This window comes from Anomaloglossus baeobatrachus, chromosome 1 (genome assembly GCF_048569485.1).
Source record: "Anomaloglossus baeobatrachus isolate aAnoBae1 chromosome 1, aAnoBae1.hap1, whole genome shotgun sequence".
NCBI lineage: Eukaryota > Metazoa > Chordata > Amphibia > Anura > Aromobatidae > Anomaloglossus > Anomaloglossus baeobatrachus.
The window spans coordinates 894,190,226-894,212,551 of NC_134353.1; the positions used below are offsets into that span (position 1 = coordinate 894,190,226).

Here is a 22,326-nt window from a genome sequence, read left to right on the forward strand (position 1 = left end):
CTGAACCTGGAGTTCCAGGGAGCATTCCTCAAGTCTGACCTGAGGGAGGAGTTAGGGTTCAGTCTGTGAGGAGAGAGCAGAGAGAGCAGACGCAGAGTGTGCAGTCGGGAGAACTGGGGCTGGAGCTGGTTAGCTCAGTCCAGGGAGGCCAGAGCTGCAGAAAGGCAAAGAAGTAGACTTGGACATCAGAGTCTGTGGCCACCAGGGCCTAAAATATTCCCTGGTAGCTGAACCTGAAGGGCAGGAGAGCTGCAAGCACCTGGCCCATAAACAACCTGAAGGTACAGCTGCATCACCAGGGCCCGGTGTGGACTCCAGCAGAAAAGCACCAGAGAGGGCATGCGCAGCCTACCACACAGGGAGAGGGACGTATCATCGGTCCCAGCAGCAAGAGGGCCATTGCTAATCCAGAGTGCAGGGTCCTATAACAGCAAAGAAAGAACAGGAATAGGCCTCATACTCATCTGGCCAAAAAGATACCTCAGTTACTTCCAGGCCGGCCGGAGCCCTCTACCACCTGTAACGGTCTCCCAGGACTGGACTGTTCTCAAAGTAAAAGAGAAGGTAAAGAGACTACTGTTTGTGACTGTTTCTTTCACTGCCTGTCGGCCCTGCACCGTATCATTCACACCAACCTCACCATAGACACTTACAAGCACCAACTGTTGCCCCGGGGCACCGCTCCATCTGTGGGGAGCAGTACCACCATTGCTGCCGTTCCATCACCCCGGAGGCCTCATACAGCAGTGGCAGCTTAACAGCCGCAAATCACAGGTGGCGTCACGAAAATTATAAACTTTAACAATCACCCCCACTGAAGCCATTTTAATTGACCCCACCAGGGCCACGGAGTCAGGCCCAGCCACCACTGACGACCCCCGGACTAGTCCGGCCCGGCACCGGGTGTCCCATAGCCCTGGGGTGGGCGAGTCAGTTGTGTATACAAAGTCCTGGTGTAGTATACGCGTGTTATATTCTCTCCAAAATTGGGTGTGACACTGCACCCTGGCAATCAACTGTTCACGGTGACGTCAGCAGGCAGCCGAAATGCTTAGTGCTGGAGCTGCCCCGTTTTCTGATAGCGGCCACAGCCAGAAATGCTTAGTGCCGAAGCTGCCTCATCTTCTGATAGCGGTCACAGCCAGGTACTGCACATCCGTCTCCTATTGATTTGAATGGGAGGTGAATGTGCAGTACCCGGCTGCGGCCACTATCAGAAGACTGGGTAGTTCTGAAACTAAACATTTCCATCCGACTGTTGCTCGGAAACAGCTGATCGGCAGGGGTGCTAGGTGTGGGACCTCAGTCAATCTGACATTGATGACCTTTCCTAATTATAGGGTATCAATGTAAAAGTAGTGGACAATTCCTTTAAAAAATTAAGTTCTGTATTTTGACAGACTGTCCTAGAATGTCTGGATGGTTGGCAACCTTGCGCCTACTGTTTTAGATGAGGCAGAGGGTCGGAGCCTGGAGTAACATCTGACCACAGTATAGACTATACTGGGTGCTTTCACTCTGTAACAATGGAGACATATAGGTCTGCATGGGTGCTGCATACACACATTTTTTTTAATGAAGAATTCTTGCAAATTTGCTTATTTTTGTATATTAGAGCAATACAATAGATGCAAAGGGATAACTATCCACAAGACGGGTAATAAATGTTTGATGGCTAGTGGTCTGGCAACCAGGACACACAATAATCCTAAGAAACAAGTCCCAAAGATGTGAATAAAATGATTGTTATGCATGTCTACTATAGCACTATGCATAGAGGAGTCTTGGCCCTCAATTCCTGGGATCAGTGAGGGTCATAGTGATTAGATTCCGAGCAATCAGATATTTATCCCTTATCCTGTGGATCAGTATTATATGTATTAGTCAGACAAACCTTTTAGAGAAGACTTGTCTGGCATATCTGTCTTAAGTACTATGTTCTTTATAAAATTACAATTCTGAATTATACTTTATTAGAGATTTGCATTGTACCATTCCTCTATTGCTGCTACTGGATATTTAAAAAAAAAATAAAAAAATTGACAGCTATGTCTTCCCATTCCATTTGTCAGTAAGTGGTTTCCCTAAACGTTCAGCACACAAATAACTGGATTATCCACATAACATACAGATTTGAATATTGTCCACTAGTGATGAGCGAGCATGCTTGTTACTACTCGGTACTCGCACGAGTATCGCTGTACTCGGGCTGCTCGGCGGGGACCGAGTAATCTCGCGATACTCGTGCTGTACTCGTGGTCTTCATTTCTGCATGTTGGCGCTCTTTTGAGAGCCAGCCCTCATGCAGGGATTGGCTGGCAGACCACTGCAATGCCACAGCCCTGTTAGTTGTGGAATTGCAGTGATTGGCCGGCCTGGACAGCGTGACCGAGCCTTTATACCGGCGGGCGCGCTATGCTCTGCTCACAGCTATCCAGACAGTCAGTGCAGGGAGAGTGTCGCTGCTTCAGGGAAAGGTTTGCGGCCCTTTATAGCTATTTCCGTAGCAGGGCTGCAAACAGTGTGACCAAAAGTCCTTCTCAGGACTATTCTAGTTGTATACAGGCAGGCAGGGTATAGCCAGGTCGGAGTACAGTAGCAGAGTCCTTCTCAGGACTATTGTTGCTGTATACAGGCAGGGTATAGCCAGGTTGGAATACAGGCTAGTGACCAAAAGAGTCCTTGTCAGGACTATTGTAGCAGTATACAGGCAGGCAGGCAGGCAGGGTATATAGCCATTCCTAGTGGTGACCGTATACCAGCCTTCATCATATCTGGGGCTGGTGTACACAGTCTAAAACAGTCCTGATAGTGTCAGACTTCTCAGCAATTGTCGCTCCTAAAAACCTGTTAGGTTCTTAGTGCGTCCGTGCTTGCATTTAAAAACCGCACGTGTGTGCCTGTCGGTGGCAGCGTACAGGTGCACTTGTGTGCGTTTTTACCAAACAATTATATAACGCACAAGTGTAGTGTATAACACACGTCAGTCAGCAGTGGCTGATAGTGTCAGAGTTCTCGTCATAAATTTTTTCTCCTAAAACCTGTGTTAGGTTCTTAGTGCGTCCGTGCTTGCATTTAAAAACCGCACGTGTGTGCCTGTCGGTGGCAGCGTACAGGTGCACTTGTGTGCGTTTTTACCAAACTATTATATAACGCACAAGTGTAGTGTATAATACACGTCAGTCAGCAGTGGCTGATAGTGTCAGAGTTCTCGTCATTAATTTTTTCTCCTAAAACCTGTGTTAGGTTCTTAGTGCGTCCGTGCTTGCATTTAAAAACCGCAAGTGTGTGCCTGTCGGTGGCAGCGTACAGGTGCACGATTTGCACAAACTTTGATATAACGCCCAAGTCTAGTGAATACACGTCAGCACAGCATTGCAAAATGCGCAAGGGCGTTGGCAAGGAACAAGGAAGTGGACGTGATGGTGGTGCAGGCAGAGGCCGAGGTCGTGTGCAAGCTCTAATTTTGCCACAACAAAGGGCCACATCTAGTCGCTCGCACGTCCTGTCCCAAATTCTTGGGGACCGCAGCAGTACACCGCTCTTGAACCAAGACCAGTGTCAACAGGTTGTTAGTTGGATAGCGGATAATGCTTCCAGTCAGATTGGCACCACCACAAACACTCTGTCTTCCACACGGTCAAGTGTCAGTAGCCGTGATACTGCACCGCACATTTCAGAACCTGATCCTCCTTCCTACCACAAGGCTGAGTACACGTCCTCGGACATTAATGATCCCACACTTGGACACTCGGAAGAGCTGTTCACGTTTCCATTCGCACATTCTGGCCTCTCGCCAGCTCATGTTGAAGTGGGTCATGAGGAGATCGTATGTACAGATGGCCAAATATTTGAGCAGCCACGTTCTCACGAAGTTGGCAACGTGTCTCAACAAGGGGTGGACGATGATGAGACACAATTGTCAGGAAGTCAGGAGGAGGAGCAGGGTGCGGAAGAGGAAGACGACGTGGTGGATGATCCAGTAACTGACCCAACCTGGCAGGAGGATATGCAGAGCGAGGACAGCAGTGCACAGGGGGAGGGAGGCGTAGCATCCCAACAGGCAGTAAGAAGCAGGGTGGTGGCTCCAGGCAGAAGTCAGGCAACCGTTCCCCCGAACAACAACACGACACAAGGTGCCTGTACAAATGTTAGGTCTTCCCGAGTCTGGCAGTTTTTTAAGTTGGATCCAGATGATTCTAAAAAGGCCATTTGCAACACCTGCCGTGCCAGCATCAGCAGGGGTACCAAAACTAGCAGCCTGACCACCACCAGCATGATCAGGCACATGTCAGCCAAGCACCCGACTTTGTGGGAAGTACAACAGAGTCGAGGAGCAGTGCTTGCTAATGTCACTGCTACGTCTTCGCTGGTTGTGCATGCGAGCCAATCCCCTGTCCATGCTGCCTGCGAACAAGCCTCCTCCGGTCCTGCACCTGCAGTTGCCTACGCAGAAATAACACCATCATCAAGCACGTCCTTGTCCCAGCGCAGCGTTCAGTTATCCATTCAGCAAACCTTTGAACGCAGGCGCAAATACACTGCCAACACCCCACATGCCACAGTTCTAAATGCTAACATTTCGCGACTGCTTGCGCTGGAAATGTTGCCTTTTAGGCTGGTGGAGACAGAAGCATTCCGCGACCTGATGGCGGCAGCTGTCCCATGTTACTCGGTCCCCAGCCGCCACTATTTCTCCCGGTGTGCCGTCCCCGCGTTGCATAACCACGTGTCACAAAACATCACACGTGCCCTGAACAACGCTGTTTCACCCAAAGTCCACCTAACCACAGACACGTGGACAAGTGCTTGTGGGCAAGGCCGCTACATCTCGTTGACGGCACACTGGGTTAATATTGTGGAAGCTGGGACCCAGTCTGAGCGAGGGACGGAACACGTCCTTCCCACACCAAGGTTTGCAGGCCCTACCTCAGTCAGTGTTTCACCCACACTCTACAGCTCCGGAATGTCATGCTCTTCAGCCTCCTCCTCCTCCTGCGCATCCTCATCCACTGTGCCCTCCACACCAGTCACAAGCTGGAAGCACTGCAGCACTGCCTCGGCGAAGCGGCAACAGGCTGTGCTGAAGCTAATCTGCATAGGTGACAAACCCCACAATGCAGAAGAGCTGTGGACAGCTCTGAAACAGCAGGCAGATCACTGGCTCACACCTCTGAACCTAAAGCCAGGAAAGGTCGTGTGTGACAATGGCCGGAACCTGGTGGCGGCTTTGAGGCGAGGCCAGCTGACACATGTTCCATGCGTGGCCCATGTGCTCAACCTCGTGGTTCAGCGGTTTCTAAAGTCATACCCAGAGCTGTCTGATCTGCTGGTAAAAGTTCGCCGCCTGTCTGCACATTTTCGAAAGTCACCTACTGCTTCAGCCGGCCTTGCCGGCTTTCAGCGCAGTTTGTATCTTCCGGCTCACAGACTGGTGTGTGATGTCCCCACGCGTTGGAATTCAACTCTGCACATGTTGGATATGTGAGCAGAAGAGGGCAGTTGTTGAGTACCTGCATCACCTAAACCGTCGGGAAATGGGTCAAACTCCACACATAACACCTGAGGAGTGGAGATGGATGTCCGACCTATGTACCATCCTCCAAAACTTTGAGGACTCCACCAAGATGGTGAGTGGTGATGACGCCATTATTAGCGTCACCATACCGCTACTCTGCCTTCTAAAACGGTCTCTGCTCAAAACCAAACATGATGCATTGCAGGCGGAGCGCGATGAGTTGCAGCAAGAAACAGTAGTGGGTGTGGGTGATAACACACAGCCCAGCCTCGTCTCATCACAACGTGCAGTGGAGGACTATGACGAGGAGGAGGATGAAGACATGGAGCAAATCTCCGGCCAAATTGAGGATATGACATGCACACCAGTCATATCCTCGGTTCAGCGTGGCTGGCCAGAGGACAGGGTAGATGAGGAGGAGGAGGAGGAGGAGGAGGACAGCATGTTCAGTCATCGTGTTGGTCAGGATACTGAAGTGATGTCTATTAAGAGTCTGGCGCACATGGCTGACTTTATGGTAAGCTGCCTGTCTCGTGACCCTCGCGTTAAGAACATCTTGGCCGACAATCATTACTGGTTGGTAACACTGTTAGACCCACGCTACAAGGAGAACTTTATGTCTCTTATTCCCGAGGCGGAGAGGTCAACCAAAATGCAGCAGTTCCGGAAGGCCATAGTCACGGAAGTAGGCAAAGCATTCCCCTCACAAAACGCTAGCGGCATAGGTCAGGAATCAGTGGACAACCAAGGCGTACAGCCGAGAGAGGCACAAGTCCAATCCGCCAGAGGTAGGGGAACAGTCTTTAAGATGTGGGACAGTTTTCTCAGCCCCTCACGTACCACAGCCCCTGAGGTGCGGGGTAGTGCCACAAGAAATCCTAAGTTTGCCCAGATGCTCAAGGAGTACCTTGCAGATCGAACAACTGTACTCCGACATTCCTCTGTGCCTTACAATTATTGGGTATCCAAGGTGGACACGTGGCATGAATTGGCTCTCTACGCCTTGGAAGTCCTTGCCTGCCCTGCCGCTAGCGTTCTGTCAGAGCGTGTTTTTAGTGCCGCAGGTGGAATCATTACAGATAAACGCACCCGCCTGTCAACTGAAAATGCTGACAGGCTGACTCTGATCAAGATGAACAAGGGTTGGATTGGGCCAGACTTCACCACACCACCAGCAAATGAGAGCGGAATTTAAAGTTTGTAACGGGAATTTGCCATGTACCTCCAGTCACCCATGGGTACACACTTCTGGACTTTGGATAATCGCTGGACTGCTCCTCCTTCTCCTCATGCGCCACCATGATGACCGTTACAAGAGTTAGGCCTTTGTTTCAGGTATACCCCCAGTGGTAAATTTTTTCGCCCATTCTTTGCAGAATGGACATTACAACGACAGGAGACCCGCTCCTTTGCAATGGGAACAATGTTTTGAGGCCCTCATGCACGTCTCTATCCAGGGACAACGTGGAGCCACCCAATTTTTGGCTGCCCTGCCAAAGGGCTATACTACAAAAGACCCACTTCCTGACAATGGACACTTAATGTTTTGAGGCCCTCATGCACGTCTCTATCCAGGGACAACGTGGAGCCTCCCAATTTTTGGCTGCCCTGCCTAAGGGCTATACTACAATAGACCCACTTCCTTACAATGGGCACTTCAGGTTTACAGGCCCTCATGCACGTCTCTATCCAGGGACAACGTGGAGCCTCCCAATTTTTGGCTGCCCTGCCTAAGGGCTTTACTACAATAGACCCACTTCCTTCCAATGGGCACTTCAGGTTTACAGGCCCTCATGCACGTCTCTATCCAGGGACAACGTGGAGCCTCCCAATTTTTGGCTGCCCTGCCTAAGGGCTATACTACAATAGACCCACTTCCTTCCAATGGGCACTTCAGGTTTACAGGCCCTCATGCACGTCTCTATCCAGGGACAACATGGAGCCTCCCAATTTTTGGCTGCCCTGCCTAAGGGCTATACTACAGTAGACCCACTTCCTTCCAATGGGCACTTCAGGTTTACAGGCCCTCATGCACGTCTCTATCCAGGGACAACGTGGAGCCTCCCAATTTTTGGCTGCCCTGCCTAAGGGCTATACTACAATAGACCCACTTCCTTCCAATGGGCACTTCAGGTTTACAGGCCATCATGCACGTCTGTATGCAGGGGCATTGGTGAACCTCACAATTTTGGACTGCCCTGGCAAAGGAAAATACTACAAAGACTCACTTCCTCAAAATGGGCACATTAGACTCAGAGGCCTTTATGTACGTCTCTTCTCAGGGACATCGGAGTGCCACACAATGTTTTACGTAAAATCTTTCATGTAGTAATCTCAAAAAGTAACATACATTAGCTCTATCTCACTATTGGTTATGTGCCCTTAACATTTCCGCCATGAAAATTCATTTTGGTGTCATTTTGGAAGGTTTTCTGGTGAGTCCGTAAAAATGGCGTAAAACGCGGACTAAATTGTTTACAGCTGTGACTTTTGAGTGATAAATGCTTCAAGGGGTCTTCCCCATGCTGTTGCCATGTCATTTGAGCACTCTTCGGAGACTTTTGTGCCATTTTTAGGGTTTCTACATGCTGCCGGTGGTCATTTCACAAAAATACTCGGGTCTCCCATAGGATAACATTGGGCTCGTTGCTCGGGCCGAGTACACGAGTATCTTGGGAGGCTCGGCCCGAGCTTCGAGCACCCGAGCTTTTTAGTACTCGCTCATCACTATTGTCCACATATTGTATGGATTTTAGGATTGTCCACATATCGTATGGATTTTAGGATTGTCCACATATCGTATTGATTTGAGGATTATCCACATATCGTATTGATTTGAGGATTGTCCACATATTGTATGGATTTGAGGATTGTCCACATATCGTATGGATTTCAGGATTGTCCACATAACATACAGATTTGAGGATTGACCACATATCGTATTGATTTGAGGATTGTCCACATATTGTATGGATTTGAGGATTGTCCACATATTGTATTGATTTGAGGATTGTCCACATAACATACAGATTTGAGGATTGTCCACATATCATATGGATTTGAGGATTATCCACATATCGTATTGATTTGAGGATTGTCCACATATCGTATGGATTTGAGGATTGTCCACATATCGTATGGATTTGAGGATTGTCCACATATCGTATGAATTTGAGGATTGTCCACATATTGTATGGATTTGAGGATTGTCCACATATCGTATGGATTTGAGGATTGTCCACATATCGTATGGATTTGAGGATTGTCCACATATCATATGGATTTTAGGATTGTCCACATATCGTATGGATTTGAGGATTATCAACATAACATACAGATTTGAGGAATCCATCAGAATGACACTTTTAAGCATCACTCTTTAATCTGACTCATACTTGGGGGTCCTGAACAGAGGACTCTTTAATATTAACTCAGAATTTACCCCAGTAATTTAAATTGTAAATTATAAAATTGCAAAAGCAGAAATAACAAAGCCCAGTTCACATCTTTATCTTCCTCATTAAAATAAAAATTCACATTTCTGATCATTTTTCACATCTCACAGGGATCTTCCAAGCTGCATCACATTGTTTTAATTAAGTGAACATTATGGCATGAGGCACATACTGTATATAACATATAGACCCTCAAGCAAAGCATAGTAAAATGCAAAATGCCTCCAATAACATACATTTTTTAGCTTAATTGCAAAATTAGGGACTTGCAATATTTTAATAAAAGTCGCCATGTAGCTTGGACATAAGTGAAAACAAGTTCCCTCTAGTGATAATTGCTGGTATAGCATCCTTTAAGATTTAAAAAGGTAAAAATTTTCAATCATGTTATTAGTCATTTCTAGAGATGATCAAATCCTTTGAAATTCAGTCTCACCATGCATGGTAATTTTTTAAGTTGAGCGACGCAAATTAAAGTTTTCTGAAAAAACACATTCTTAGTAATGTCAAAGTGACATAGATACAGAGGATGACCCAGTTACAAACTAACAGCCCATTTAATAACCGTGATTATAGGCTAAAAATTATCCCTCTTAAAAGAGGACTACCCACCAGGATTTTCCTAATTAAACTAAAGCCACTGCTATACTAGCGCTATCATGCTGATTCTATACATACCTTTAGTTGTGAGATCGGATGTATACGTTCTGAAATACAGGCAAGTAAAGTTTGTGAAATGCACAGTTATTTGATTGATAGCAGCTACAGAATATATAATAGGTTGGTCGAGTTTTGCTAGTTATTCCCGCCCCTGTCTGCTGCCTGTCCTTCCTCCCTCTGTAATAACAGAGACAGGGAGGAACGACAGGCAGGCAGACAGGAGCAGGGATAACTAGCAAAACCCGACCCACCTATTATATATTCTGTAGCTGCTATTAATCAAATAACTGTGCATTTCACAAACTTTACTTGCCTGTATTTCACAAAGTATACATCCGATATCACAGCAAAAGGTATGTATAGAATCAGCACGATAGCACCAGTATAGCACTGGCTTTAGTTTATATAGGGAAATCCTGGTGGTTGGTCCTCTTTAATCATTTGTGATCAAGTAGACAGTGCTGGACAAAACACTGATTCACACTGACTGTGTTACTGTCAGAGGTAACATAATCCTACGGTGACTGGTACAAGTGATGTGCCATAAATTTCATAACACCCTTTGCTTCCCTCCCAGTAAAATGCTTGATAGTGTTACGTCACCACCGCAGTCTGATCCAGCGACTTCTGCTCCGATTGCCAGGTGATGCCGCGTTCCTGCCGTGGATGGTGCTGGTGATGGGAGAGGAGTCAATGCCAGTGGCACCGGTGGGCGCAGGCTCCGATCATCCACTGGGCTGGGTTATCTTGGGATCTGCAGTAACACTGGCTGACTGTGGGTGGTGTGTGTCTTCCAGCTTAAGTTGCCAGCGTTCAGCTACAGCCAATGGGAAGACACCACACCCTTCTTAGTTCCCCTCCTGTCTGCTGACCTCTGCCAAAGATAGTTCTGATTTCCTGGCTCCTGGTCTGCCCTATTCTGTTTTGTGATTCCTGTGGGCTGACTTCTGCGTGTTTTCTGACTACCCTTCTGCCCGCTGTTTTTGTACATCGCAGCCTGATCCGGATTTGACCTCTGCTATGTTTTCTGATTACGTCCCTGTCTGCCGATTCTGTCCCTGTTCTGCTATTCCTGGTTTGACCCTGCCTGACGACTACTTTCATCGGACTGCAGCCTTCCACAGGTAGTGATCTCCAGGGCCCTGTGTAATTCCAAATCCCTGTATAGGGGTTAAAGGGTTTCAGGGTTCTGGGGGTCCTGCTTAGTGAGTGGCTTCCCTCTAGTTTGTCCATTACATCCCACCTGAGTCTGTTGATCCAGGCAGGCGTTACTGATAGGCACAAAGGGGTCGATTGTGGTGGTCATGCTTCTGCTGCTTTTAGCAGTTCCCGTATTCTTAATTGTGGTAAGAATTTCTTTTTTCTTATACACTACCCTGTCCATAGCCACTTATTCTTTTGTTATACATTTTGATAAACACTATAATTAACTTTCCGATTGGGGCCGAGAAAATAATCGCTCATGGGTGCTGACACATAGGCTAATATTGGTCCGAGTGGAATGCGATGTTTTATCGCATTCCACTCGGTCCGATTTTTATGCCGTGTGTCTTAGGCCTTATTGGGGCAGATATTCAGCTATTTGGACTATTTTCCAATTTTTTATGGCTTTCTCTTCCTATTGCTTTGACAATCTCACTATCTTAAAATCATCATGAAATATCTGCTGCGTTCCCTGCTTGTGCTTTTATACAGGCTATGAGAGATTGCACTAAACCTTGTGATGTGATAGCTTCAAGGCATTATGGCGAAGCCTGTACAGTCGCACCTGAAGTCATGTTAGTAACATATATAATCTTCTGCAAAAGCATAAAAAACAGGTGGTCAGTTTTTTATTTTGGGAAATCGAGTCGAAATTGTTCGAATTCATCTATAAATTTCCTAAAATTTGACTCAAATTTGATGTGATCATCTCTAGTCATGCCATTTTAACCACTTTTTGCCACGTACCAGCGTTTAAGCAAATAGTACAATTAAAATTGGTGAGCCCCCCTCTTGTTAGCACCTCTGGCTCCTAAGGGAGTCCTAAACTCAGAATTCCTCTTTATCCTATATGGCCAGTTAGGAGAAACATTTTAGTATAACATTCTCAATGACTGCAGTTTTCATACAGGGTTAGTATATGGTGTATACATCTAACAGGATTGAAATATATAAAAATATAACTCTTTATACACATAGTCATCACACTGAGTATATCACTCCTTCCATCACAGGTTAATGTTCAATAGGTAACTGCAAAAGAAAGTTAAGTTCTATGTAGGGTATAGGAATGCTGATGATGATGACGATGATGAGGGAGATATTCCTGATAACATATCTGTCTCCCCATGAGTCATCATTTCAGAAACTTTGACATCAGAGCAGAATATACTGTGGGGAATGTGAAAGTAATGTCCGTCTGTTAGTTCATGTCTTACTCATCTGTGAAAAAAGACAAAAAGGCACTCATCAATTACACAGGAATATTCTGAGCACATAGACTCTTATTTTTTTATTATAAGTGCAAGAAGAAGAAGAATGAAATAACATTTTATACACTTTATCATTTTCTTACACTGTCCTTATAGTCATGTGCATATGGGCAGTATTATAGTAGTTATACTCTTGCACATAGGGGCAGTATTATAGTAGCTATATTCTTGCACATGGGGCAGTATTATAGTAGTTATGTTCTTGTGCATAGAGAGCAGTATTATAGTAGTTATGTTCTTGTACAAAGGAGCAGTATTATAGTAGTTATATTCTTGTATATAGGGGGCAGTATTATAGTAGTTATATTCTTGTACATAGGAGCAGTATTATAATAGTTATATTCTTGTACATAGGGGCAGTATAATTGTAGTTATATTCTTGTACATGGGGGTAGTATTATAGTAGTTATATTCTTATACATAGGGGCAGTATTATAGTAGTTACATTCTTGTAAATAAGAGCAGTATTATAGTAGTTATATTCTTGTACATAGGAGCAGTATTATAGTAGATATATTCTTGTACATAGGAGCAGTATTATAGTAGGTATATTCTTGTACACATAGGTAGTATTATAGTAGTTATATTCTTGTACATAGGGGGCAGTATTATAGTAGTTATATTCTTGTACATAGGAACAGTATTATAGTAGTTATATTCTTGTACATAGGGGCAGTATTATAGTAGTTATATTTTTGTACATAGGGGCAGTATTATAGCAGTTATATTCTTGTACATAGGGGCAGTATTATAGTAGTTATATTCTTGTAAATAAGAGCAGTATTATAGTAGTTATATTCTTGTACATAAGAGCAGTATTATAGTAGTTATATTCTTGTACATAGGGGGCAGTATTATAGTAGTTATATTCTTGTACATAGGGAGCAGTATTATAGTAGTTATATTCTTGTACATAGGTGGCAGTATTATAGTAGTTATATTCTTGTACATAGGAGCAGTATTATAGTAGTTATATTCTTGTACATAGGAGCAGTATTATAGTAGTTATATTCTTGTACATAAGAGCAGTATTATAGTAGTTATATTCTTGTACATAGGGGGCAGTATTATAGTAGTTATATTCTTGTACATAGGGAGCAGTATTATAGTAGTTATATTCTTGTACATAGGTGGCAGTATTATAGTAGTTATATTCTTGTACATAGGAGCAGTATTATAGTAGTTATATTCTTGTACATAGGAGCAGTATTATAGTAGTTATATTCTTGTACATAGGAGCAGTATTATAGTAGTTATATTCTTGTACATAGGAGCAGTATTATAATAGTTATATTCTTGTACATAGGGGCAGTATTATAGTAGTTATATTCTTGTACATGGGGGTAGTATTATAGTAGTTATATTCTTATACATAGGGGCAATTTTTATTAGAAAAAACAAACAAATACATGAATAAGAAACAAAAACTCACATTAATACAAGTCACAAATCACTGAGGTTACACAGACACCAGCACTAAATAATCAGATCAAACACAGAAATAAATAACGAGTCCACACCTGTGCGGGGGAATGAAGCATCAATGAAACTCAGCAATCACCATACAATATATAGAAGGAGCAGAGTGATACTCATCATCCCGAGTCAGGGACATTCTGTCCACCACCGGTGTCCATGGCAGATTCTACCTGAGGGTCTACAGAGAGGGGCCTCCTCTTTGGCGGGGGATGTTCCTCTATGTCCCTGTCACATTCAAGTGTCCCCAATTCCCTCTCAAAATCATCATCATGGGACAAAGCCCCATACTTGTTGGACACGACCATCGCACCCACAGAGCTCTGGACCTTCTTACTAGCCCTGTCACATGCAGCCTCAGGTCTACGGGAGGACGCGTCCTTCTTCTTCCTTTTATTCTGACTAATGGTCCAGTCATCAGATACAGATGCTGAAGGGGGGGCCACCTGAGACTGCCGGACCTGAGGGACGACCTCCATGTTCCCCTCCTCACCCTCCTGCTCTGGTACTGGCATTAGCTGAGCGGACACCCGGGGGACATCGGAGTTGGGCAGTACCTCTCCTGATGGTAAAACCTCCTCCTGGGCCACTGCCACCACCTCCTGAGCCTCTGCCACCACCTCCTGAGCCTCTGCCCCTGCCATCATATCCTCATCAGGGAACTCTCTGCAGATGTTGTGCCAGGCGTCTGGACAGTCCCTGTGAGGATGGCCCATCTTACCACAGAGGTTGCACCTGACGTCCCGGCAGTCTGCAGCGACATGACCGATGTCCCCACACAGGCTACACTTCACCACGGTACAGGCATTGGCCAGATGACCAGTCTTACCACATTTGAAGCACTTTCGGGGCTGCCCGGGGTAGTAACATCTCCCCTTCTCCCTCCCAATGAAGAAGGAGTTGGGCAGGTGGGCAGTGATGTTATTATATTGCCTCAGCTTCACCTGTACCTTCCACCCCATAGTCCAGATACCGTCCTCATCTCTGACCTTGGAGAGTCCAGAGACGAGGTCACAATGTCTCCGGAGCCACACCTCGATGTCCTGTGGGGGAACGGCCTCATTCCAGAAGGTGACATTCACAGTAACAGTATCAGGCCTAGAAATAGGGACCAACAAAAACTCATTCCAGCCCTCGGTGTCCCGGAACTTGGGGTAATCGGCCCAGAACCTGTCCAGGGCAGACATGAGCTTAAAGCTGACGTCATAGCCCTGCCCGTCCTGCAGATTAGAGACCGCCAGGATCTCACGCGGTACAAACCCCATCTGGTGGCACAGCAGCTCCCTCACCACAAACCTGCGCTGCGGCAGAACCTCCTTGGGACCTATGTACTTAAAACGCACAACATTAATACGCTTGAAAGTCTGGCCGGTATACTGGGCGCCGGAGGTGAAGGATGGTGCGCCGCGGCTCCAGGCATTCCTGGGGGGCACCTGCCGGGACACCCTGGGCTGACGGACAGGACGAGGGTCTGTAGCAGGGGGGGCTGGTACACCTTGCGGGTTAGACAGCAAAGGGGGAAAATCACATATGTCATGCACATCAACATGAGCAGCATCATCATCATCATCACATTGTGCAATGTCCATCACAGACTGTGAATCCCCTCCAGCCCCCGACCCCACAGGCACAACAACACCATCCCCAGGCTGTGCACCGGCCTCAGCAGCACAGACAGTCACACATGGAAGGTCCTGCTCCTGTGCGGGGCTCTCTGGGACTTGTAGTGCCTCCACAGTCTGAGGTGTAAGCTCCTGTAGCTGCAGTTGTTTCCCATCCAGAAAACAGAATCTGGCCGCCTGTATCACCGGTCGCGTCTGCTGTTGGGGGGTCTCGTCCCGAGCGGCCTCTGACTGCACAGCAGGGGTCTCCACAGCACAGTCCTGCCTATGGGAGGCCAAACATTCCTGGGTCATATAGGACTCCTTCAGGGGCCCCATACTCTCCAGCACAGTGTCCATGTCCTGCACCACACTCGCCAGCTCCAAACCCTTCTTGTTCAGTCTCTGGTCACACACAGGTCAGGTCAGGATCTAAAGTGGCCTTCAGATTATAGAGACAGTCTATCTCCGCCTGCAGCATGCCTTTCATCGACCGTAACTCACCCAGTCTTCTGACTAGTCCAGGCATCTCATCCGCCAGCTGCGGCTCGGGTACACACACTGTATCCACAGCTTCAGGCTTGACCACAGGTGCAGGGACCTTGAATACAGGCTTGTTACAGGCCTCCACCACAGATGTCTGCATGGTGGTCTTGCTGGACCCAGGCACTGGGACTTGCTTACCGCTGGCACCGGACTGCGACCTGGTGCGGCCTGAGCTCGCCATGCTGGACACCACATGCTGCTGCTGGAGATTTTCTTGCAGGGTCTGCTTCTCCAAAGATGTCCTCTGTCTGCGGGCCGGAGAGCTGAGCTGCACAGCTGATGGTGATGGAAGCTGAGCTCCTGGCTGGAGCTGTGCACTGACCGGGGCTTCTCTGCAGGAATCACAAGACTTAACACTTTGCTGCTTTTCTTTAGGGACATATTCCGGCTTCTTTGCTGCACTTGGAGTTGGTTTTCCTCCCAAAACATTACACACCGATTCCTTAGATTCTCCTTTCTTGCTGGAGCTTTGTGCTACAGTCACAGGTCTCACAGCGACTCTGGAGGTGGTATTCCCAATGGAAGACGCCTGGGAGCCGTGTCCCAGTGTAGGCCGAGAAGCCTGGGCCTTGCCTGGGGAGCTTCCCCGCCCAGGGGGGCCCCGCCCTGGGCTTGCTCCAGACATCAGGAGAACTGCTCACACACAACCTCACAGCTTGGGGGCAGTATTATAGTAGTTATATTCTTGTACATAGGAGCAGTATTATAGTAGATATATTCTTGTACATAGGAGCAGTATTATAGTAGGTATATTCTTGTACACATAGGCAGTATTATAGTAGTTATATTCTTGTACATAGGGGGCAGTATTATAGTAGTTATATTCTTGTACATAGGAACAGTATTATGGTAGTTATATTCTTGTACATAGGGGCAGTATTATAGTAGTTATATTCTTGTACATAGGGGCAGTATTATAGTAGTTATATTCTTGTAAATAAGAGCAGTATTATAGTAGTTATATTCTTGTACATAGGAGCAGTATTATAGTAGTTATATTCTTGTACATAGGAGCAGTATTATAGTAGTTATATTCTTGTACATAGGAGCAGTATTATAGTAGTTATATTCTTGTACATAAGAGCAGTATTATAGTAGTTATATTCTTGTACATAGGTGGCAGTATTATAGTAGTTATATTCTTGTACATAGGAGCAGTATTATAGTAGTTATATTCTTGTACATAGGAGCAGTATTATAGTAGTTATATTCTTGTACATAAGGGCAGTATTATAGTAGTTATATTCTTGTACATAGGGAGCAGTATTATAGTAGTTATATTCTTGTACATAGGTGGCAGTATTATAGTAGTTATATTCTTGTACATAGGAGCAGTATTATAGTAGTTATATTCTTGTACATAGGAGCAGTATTATAGTAGTTATATTCTTGTACATAGGAGCAGTATTATAGTAGTTATATTCTTGTACATAAGAGCAGTATTATAGTAGTTATATTCTTGTACATAGGGGGCAGTATTATAGTAGTTATATTCTTGTACATAGGGAGCAGTATTATAGTAGTTATATTCTTGTACATAGGTGGCAGTATTATAGTAGTTATATTCTTGTACATAAGAGCAGTATTATAGTAGTTATATTCTTGTACATAGAGGGCAGTATTATAGTAGTTATATTCTTGTACATAGGAGCAGTATTATAGTAGTTATATTCTTGTACACAGGGGCAGTATTATAGTAGTTATATTCTTGTACACAGGGGCAGTATTATAGTTGTTATTTTCTTGTACATAGGGGCAGTATTATAATAGTTATATTCTTGTACATAGGGGCAGTATTATAGTAGTTATATTCTTGTAAATAAGAGCAGTATTATAGTAGTTATATTCTGTAAATAAGAGCAGTATTATAGTAGCTATATTCTTGTACATAGGGGGCAGTATTATAGTAGTTATATTCTTGTACACATAGGCAGTATTATAGTAGTTATATTCTTGTACATAGGGGCAGTATTATAGTAGTTATATTTTTGTACATAGGGGCAGTATTATAGCAGTTATATTCTTGTACATAGGGGCAGTATTATAGTAGTTATATTCTTGTACATAGGGGCAGTATTATAGTAGTTATATTCTTGTACATAGGGGCAGTATTATAGTAGTTATATTCTTGTAAATAAGAGCAGTATTATAGTAGTTATATTCTGTAAATAAGAGCAGTATTATAGTAGCTATATTCTTGTACATAGGGGGCAGTATTATAGTAGTTATATTCTTGTACACAGGGGCAGTATTATAGTAGTTATATTCTTGTACATAGGGGCAGTATTATAGTAGTTATATTCTTGTACATACAGAGCAGTATTATAGTAGTTATATTCTTGTGCATAGGGGCAGTATTATAGTAGTTATATTCTTGTACATAGGGACAGTATTATAGTAGTTATATTCTTGTACATAGGGGCAGTATTATAGTAGTTATATTCTTGTACATAGGGACAGTATTATAGTAGTTATATTCTTGTACATAGGGACAGTATTATAGTAGTTATATTCTTGTACATAGGGACAGTATTATAGTAGTTATATTCTTGTACATAGGGACAGTATTATAGTAGTTATATTCTTGTACATAGGGGCAGTATTATAGTAGTTATATTCTTGTACATAGGGACAGTATTATAGTAGTTATATTCTTGTACATAGGTGCAGTATTATAGTAGTTATATTCTTGTACATAGGGGCAGTATTATAGTAGTTATATTCTTGGACATAGGGACAGTATTATAGTAGTTATATTCTTGTACATAGGGGCAGTATTATAGTAGTTATATTCTTGTATATAGGGACAGTATTATAGTAGTTATATTCTTGTACATAGGGGCAGTATTATAGTAGTTATATTTTTGTACATAGGGGGCAGTATTATAGTAGTTATATTCTTGTACATAGGGACAGTATTATAGTAGTTATATTCTTGTACATAGGGGCAGTATTATAGTAGTTATATTGTTGGACACAAAGACAGTAATATAGTGGCTATATTTTGTACACAGAGGAAAGTTTTATAGTAGTTTCATTCTTCTCCACTGAAATCAGTGTTATTATATTTATATTTCTCTTTGAGTATAAATGTTACTCTCCATAAATGGTTTTCACTAAAAGGTGTTATTCTTACAAATCACATATTAGGACATTGCCTTTTGATTCATACTGTATGTGGGTGTTTAGTTGTTAGACATGCACCCATTATGACGATTGTTGTGGTTTTGAGCCAATGTCCTCATTTATATGAATTTCACACTTTTTATTAGATGCCCTTTAAATGGATTTCCCCTTGTGTGAATAGTTTAGCGTGTGCCTATCCTGGAAGCAGAACTGATACCAAATCAAAAGTCTTTCCCGTACAGCAATCAATCATTATTGTGCTAAACAGGTAAATATAAAGGGGTTTGATCGTCAGAAATTGTGGTTCTCGGAGATCTATGGGGATTTATTCAATCAAAAATATTTATTGTTCACTTCTAGTATAAAATAAAAACTGAAACTATTTGAGATTTCTTGTACAGGAATTTCATTTAGGGTATGAATAATTTTGCAATCATTTCAAACTTATCTGTTAATACCACACTGGTGAAATATCACATGAAGCTTGCCAGAGTTTTGTGAAATCCCATCACCCAATATTGCTGAACATTGTGCAATTTTAGGGTGTGCGCTGTGCTTACTAGAGATGGTCGTATCTTCTAAGATTCCAATTCAGCAAATCTCACAAATATAACACATTAAAGATATTCAATGGGAACTGAATGTTCTTTGTTATGCTCTTTCCAGACCCCAATGCATAATAAATGTAGAGTGTAAAAACACAATACTCACCTCACCCCTCACGTGACCCTGCTGCCTACCATCTCATCCTCCATGCCTATCCTTTTCACTTTGCTGAGACCTTTGTTCCAGCAATGTGTCACCTTGCAGTCTGTATTTTGATACAATCACTGTTTTCTCTGCTGCAGATCTTGGAATGCTGAGCCCTGTATAACTCCACCCACTCCACTGATTGGAAGCTTTCTGTCAATATACAATGTACACAGAGAGCTGCCAATCAGTGATGGGTTATACAGAGCAGTTGATTAGGAGACACAAGACACCTAGCTCTCTAGTGTTTAAGTCCAGCTGATAAAACAGTAATTTTGTGAAATAACTGTCACGGCACAGACTTAGGGAAGGTATGGCATGAGGTAATACACACAACAGACAGAGGTTTTATCAAGACAATCAAGGGGTACACCAAGGAAACATTACCTCCACTTACCTGTCGCTGTACTCTGCACTCCTAGGCAGTCCCTATACGGGTTCCTCACCTGTCGCCAAGTAGGAACCTAAGCCCTGAGAGGCCCTGCAGTAAGCCCTGGCTAAGGAGTGGGAAGGTAAGGATCACTAGACCCATCGCTGCACTAAAACAACACACCAGAGAAGGAAGACAAACGGGGAAAACAACAGACTAACTCCAACAACTAGGCTGCAGTCAGGTACCAGTACTGCAGGCTACACCGCAACCAACAGCAATGGCTCCAGCAGCTCTTTCCACTTTCAGGTCAAATATTTAAATGGATCGGAGAATAACTGGTACCCTCTGATGGAAGCAGAGGGTATATAAAGGGACTGGGAGTTGTCCCAAACCAGAAACACCTCACCAGGAGTCAGAAGCTGCTGGCAAGGAAAACTGACATTAACCCTTGCCACACCCAAAGACAGAAAACATGTTTACTATGCAGAGTCTCAGATGACAAGGAGAGTGTCATGATCTAGGACCAGGATTCTCTGCTCCAGAGTTTCCCAGACCCGGCCTGGTCATGTCAGGGTTTAACTCCCATCAGCCTCATTCTGGTTTCAGAAGACACTATATCTGGTCTCTGCAATTGCGTGCTGGTTATAGTTTTGCTCTGCAGCCTGTGACTGGCTCTGGTGAGATTTCCAGTTTGATCTGACTCTTTGTTACTGTGCCCTGACTTGCACCCTTCCCCTTTTTGTCCATCTGTCCCAGTCCCTGACTTCCCGATCCTGTCTGTTGTTTGTGTTTCCTTCTGCATACCTGATCTCACGGCTTCCGACTCGGTTCTGTTTTCTTACTTGGTTTTGATCCTCCGTTTGCAGTGACTCGACTTTCCTAGCTTAAGACCCTGACTATTTGACTACTCTTTTGCCCCCTGGTGGTTTGCCTGTTAACTTCCTGCTTAAGTTACTCTGCTGTACTTCAGCTGACTTTCTGTTGCTGTGTTACTTTGTCTCTCCTTCACTACTGTGCTGCCACCTAGTGGGGAATACGCTGTACTACATCCTACCAACCCTTTGTACAGCGTGACAGAGATTAACACTAAATGGCAAGTACCAGATTGAGAATAACCACCATGAGCTAGTATCTGCACTACATCAAGTTGGACCTGGAGTATCATTTAACATTTTTTCTGGAATAAAAAATATTTTTTACAGTAATTTTAATGTTTGGAATTGAATTGTTATTAAATTTGTGTTTTTTTTATCATGAACTTTTTTTGGTTTCTTCTGTGTGGTTTTATTGTGCAGCATTACTGGCATTGTTGTGATTACCCAGATGTTTTGCCTAATTTATAATTTGCAACTTTTGTAAAAGTAACAACACTTTGGCCATATTATACTCCACTACTCAAATAGAGAACCAAATCTGTCAAATTTAAAAAAAATCTATATATGTCCCATTTTTTCTTGATCTGTAAGATCTCTAACTGCTTATAGTGAATTCAGACTCTGAAAAGTTGGAGGCTCGAGTAGTAAAATGTTCTCAGCCCAGGTTATCTATCCCATCATAGAGGCTCCTTGGAACCGATTTAATGTATCAGTCTAAAAGTTGAGCTGTTGAGTTAAAAAAAATAATTGTCTATGTTGGATATACAGTGGGGGGAAAAAAGTATTTAGTCAGCCACCAATTGTGCAGGTTCTCAAATTTAAAAAGATGAGGTCGGCCTGTAATTGACATAATAGGTAGACCAAAACTATGAGAGACAAAATGAGAAAACAAATCCAGAAAATCACCTTTTCTGATTTTGCAAGCTTTTTTTGCAAATTATGGTGGAAAATAAGTATTTAGTGTTCTAAAAACATGCAAGATTTCTGGCTCTCACAGCCTGTACCTTCTTCTTTAGGAGGCTCCTCTGTCCTCCCCTCATTACCTGTAGTAATGGCACCTGTTTGAACTTGTTATCAGTATAAAAGACACATGTGCACAATCTCAGTTACACTCCAAACTCCCCTATGGTGAAGACCAAAGAGCTGTCGAAGGACACCACAAACAAAATTGTAGCCCTGCATTAGGCTTTGAAGACTGAATCTGTAATAGGCAAGCAGCTTGGTGTGATGAAATCAACTATGGGAGCAATAATAAGAAAATGGAAGATATACAAGACCACTGATAATCTCCCTCGATCTGGGGCTGCACACAAGATCTCATCCCACGGAGTCAAAATTATCCCAGAACCACACAGGGGGACCTAGTGAATGACCTGCATAGAGCTGGGACCACCGTAACAAAGGCTACCATCAGTAACACACAAGACCGCCAGGGACTCAGATCCTGCTGTGCCAGACGTGTTCCCCTGCTT

General features: G+C 44.1%; 1 protein-coding gene across 1 annotated transcript in view; it reads right to left on the reverse strand.

Annotated features, from left to right (window-relative positions):
• Window positions 1-10,007: 10,007 nt before the first annotated feature.
• Window positions 10,008-22,326, reverse strand: part of LOC142301877 (C-C motif chemokine 21b-like) — a 99,971-nt gene continuing 87,652 nt past the window's right edge. The window contains exon 4 of the mRNA XM_075342919.1: window positions 10,008-12,057. The gene's annotated coding sequence lies outside the window, so the exon portion shown is untranslated. The remainder of the gene's footprint in view (window positions 12,058-22,326) is intronic.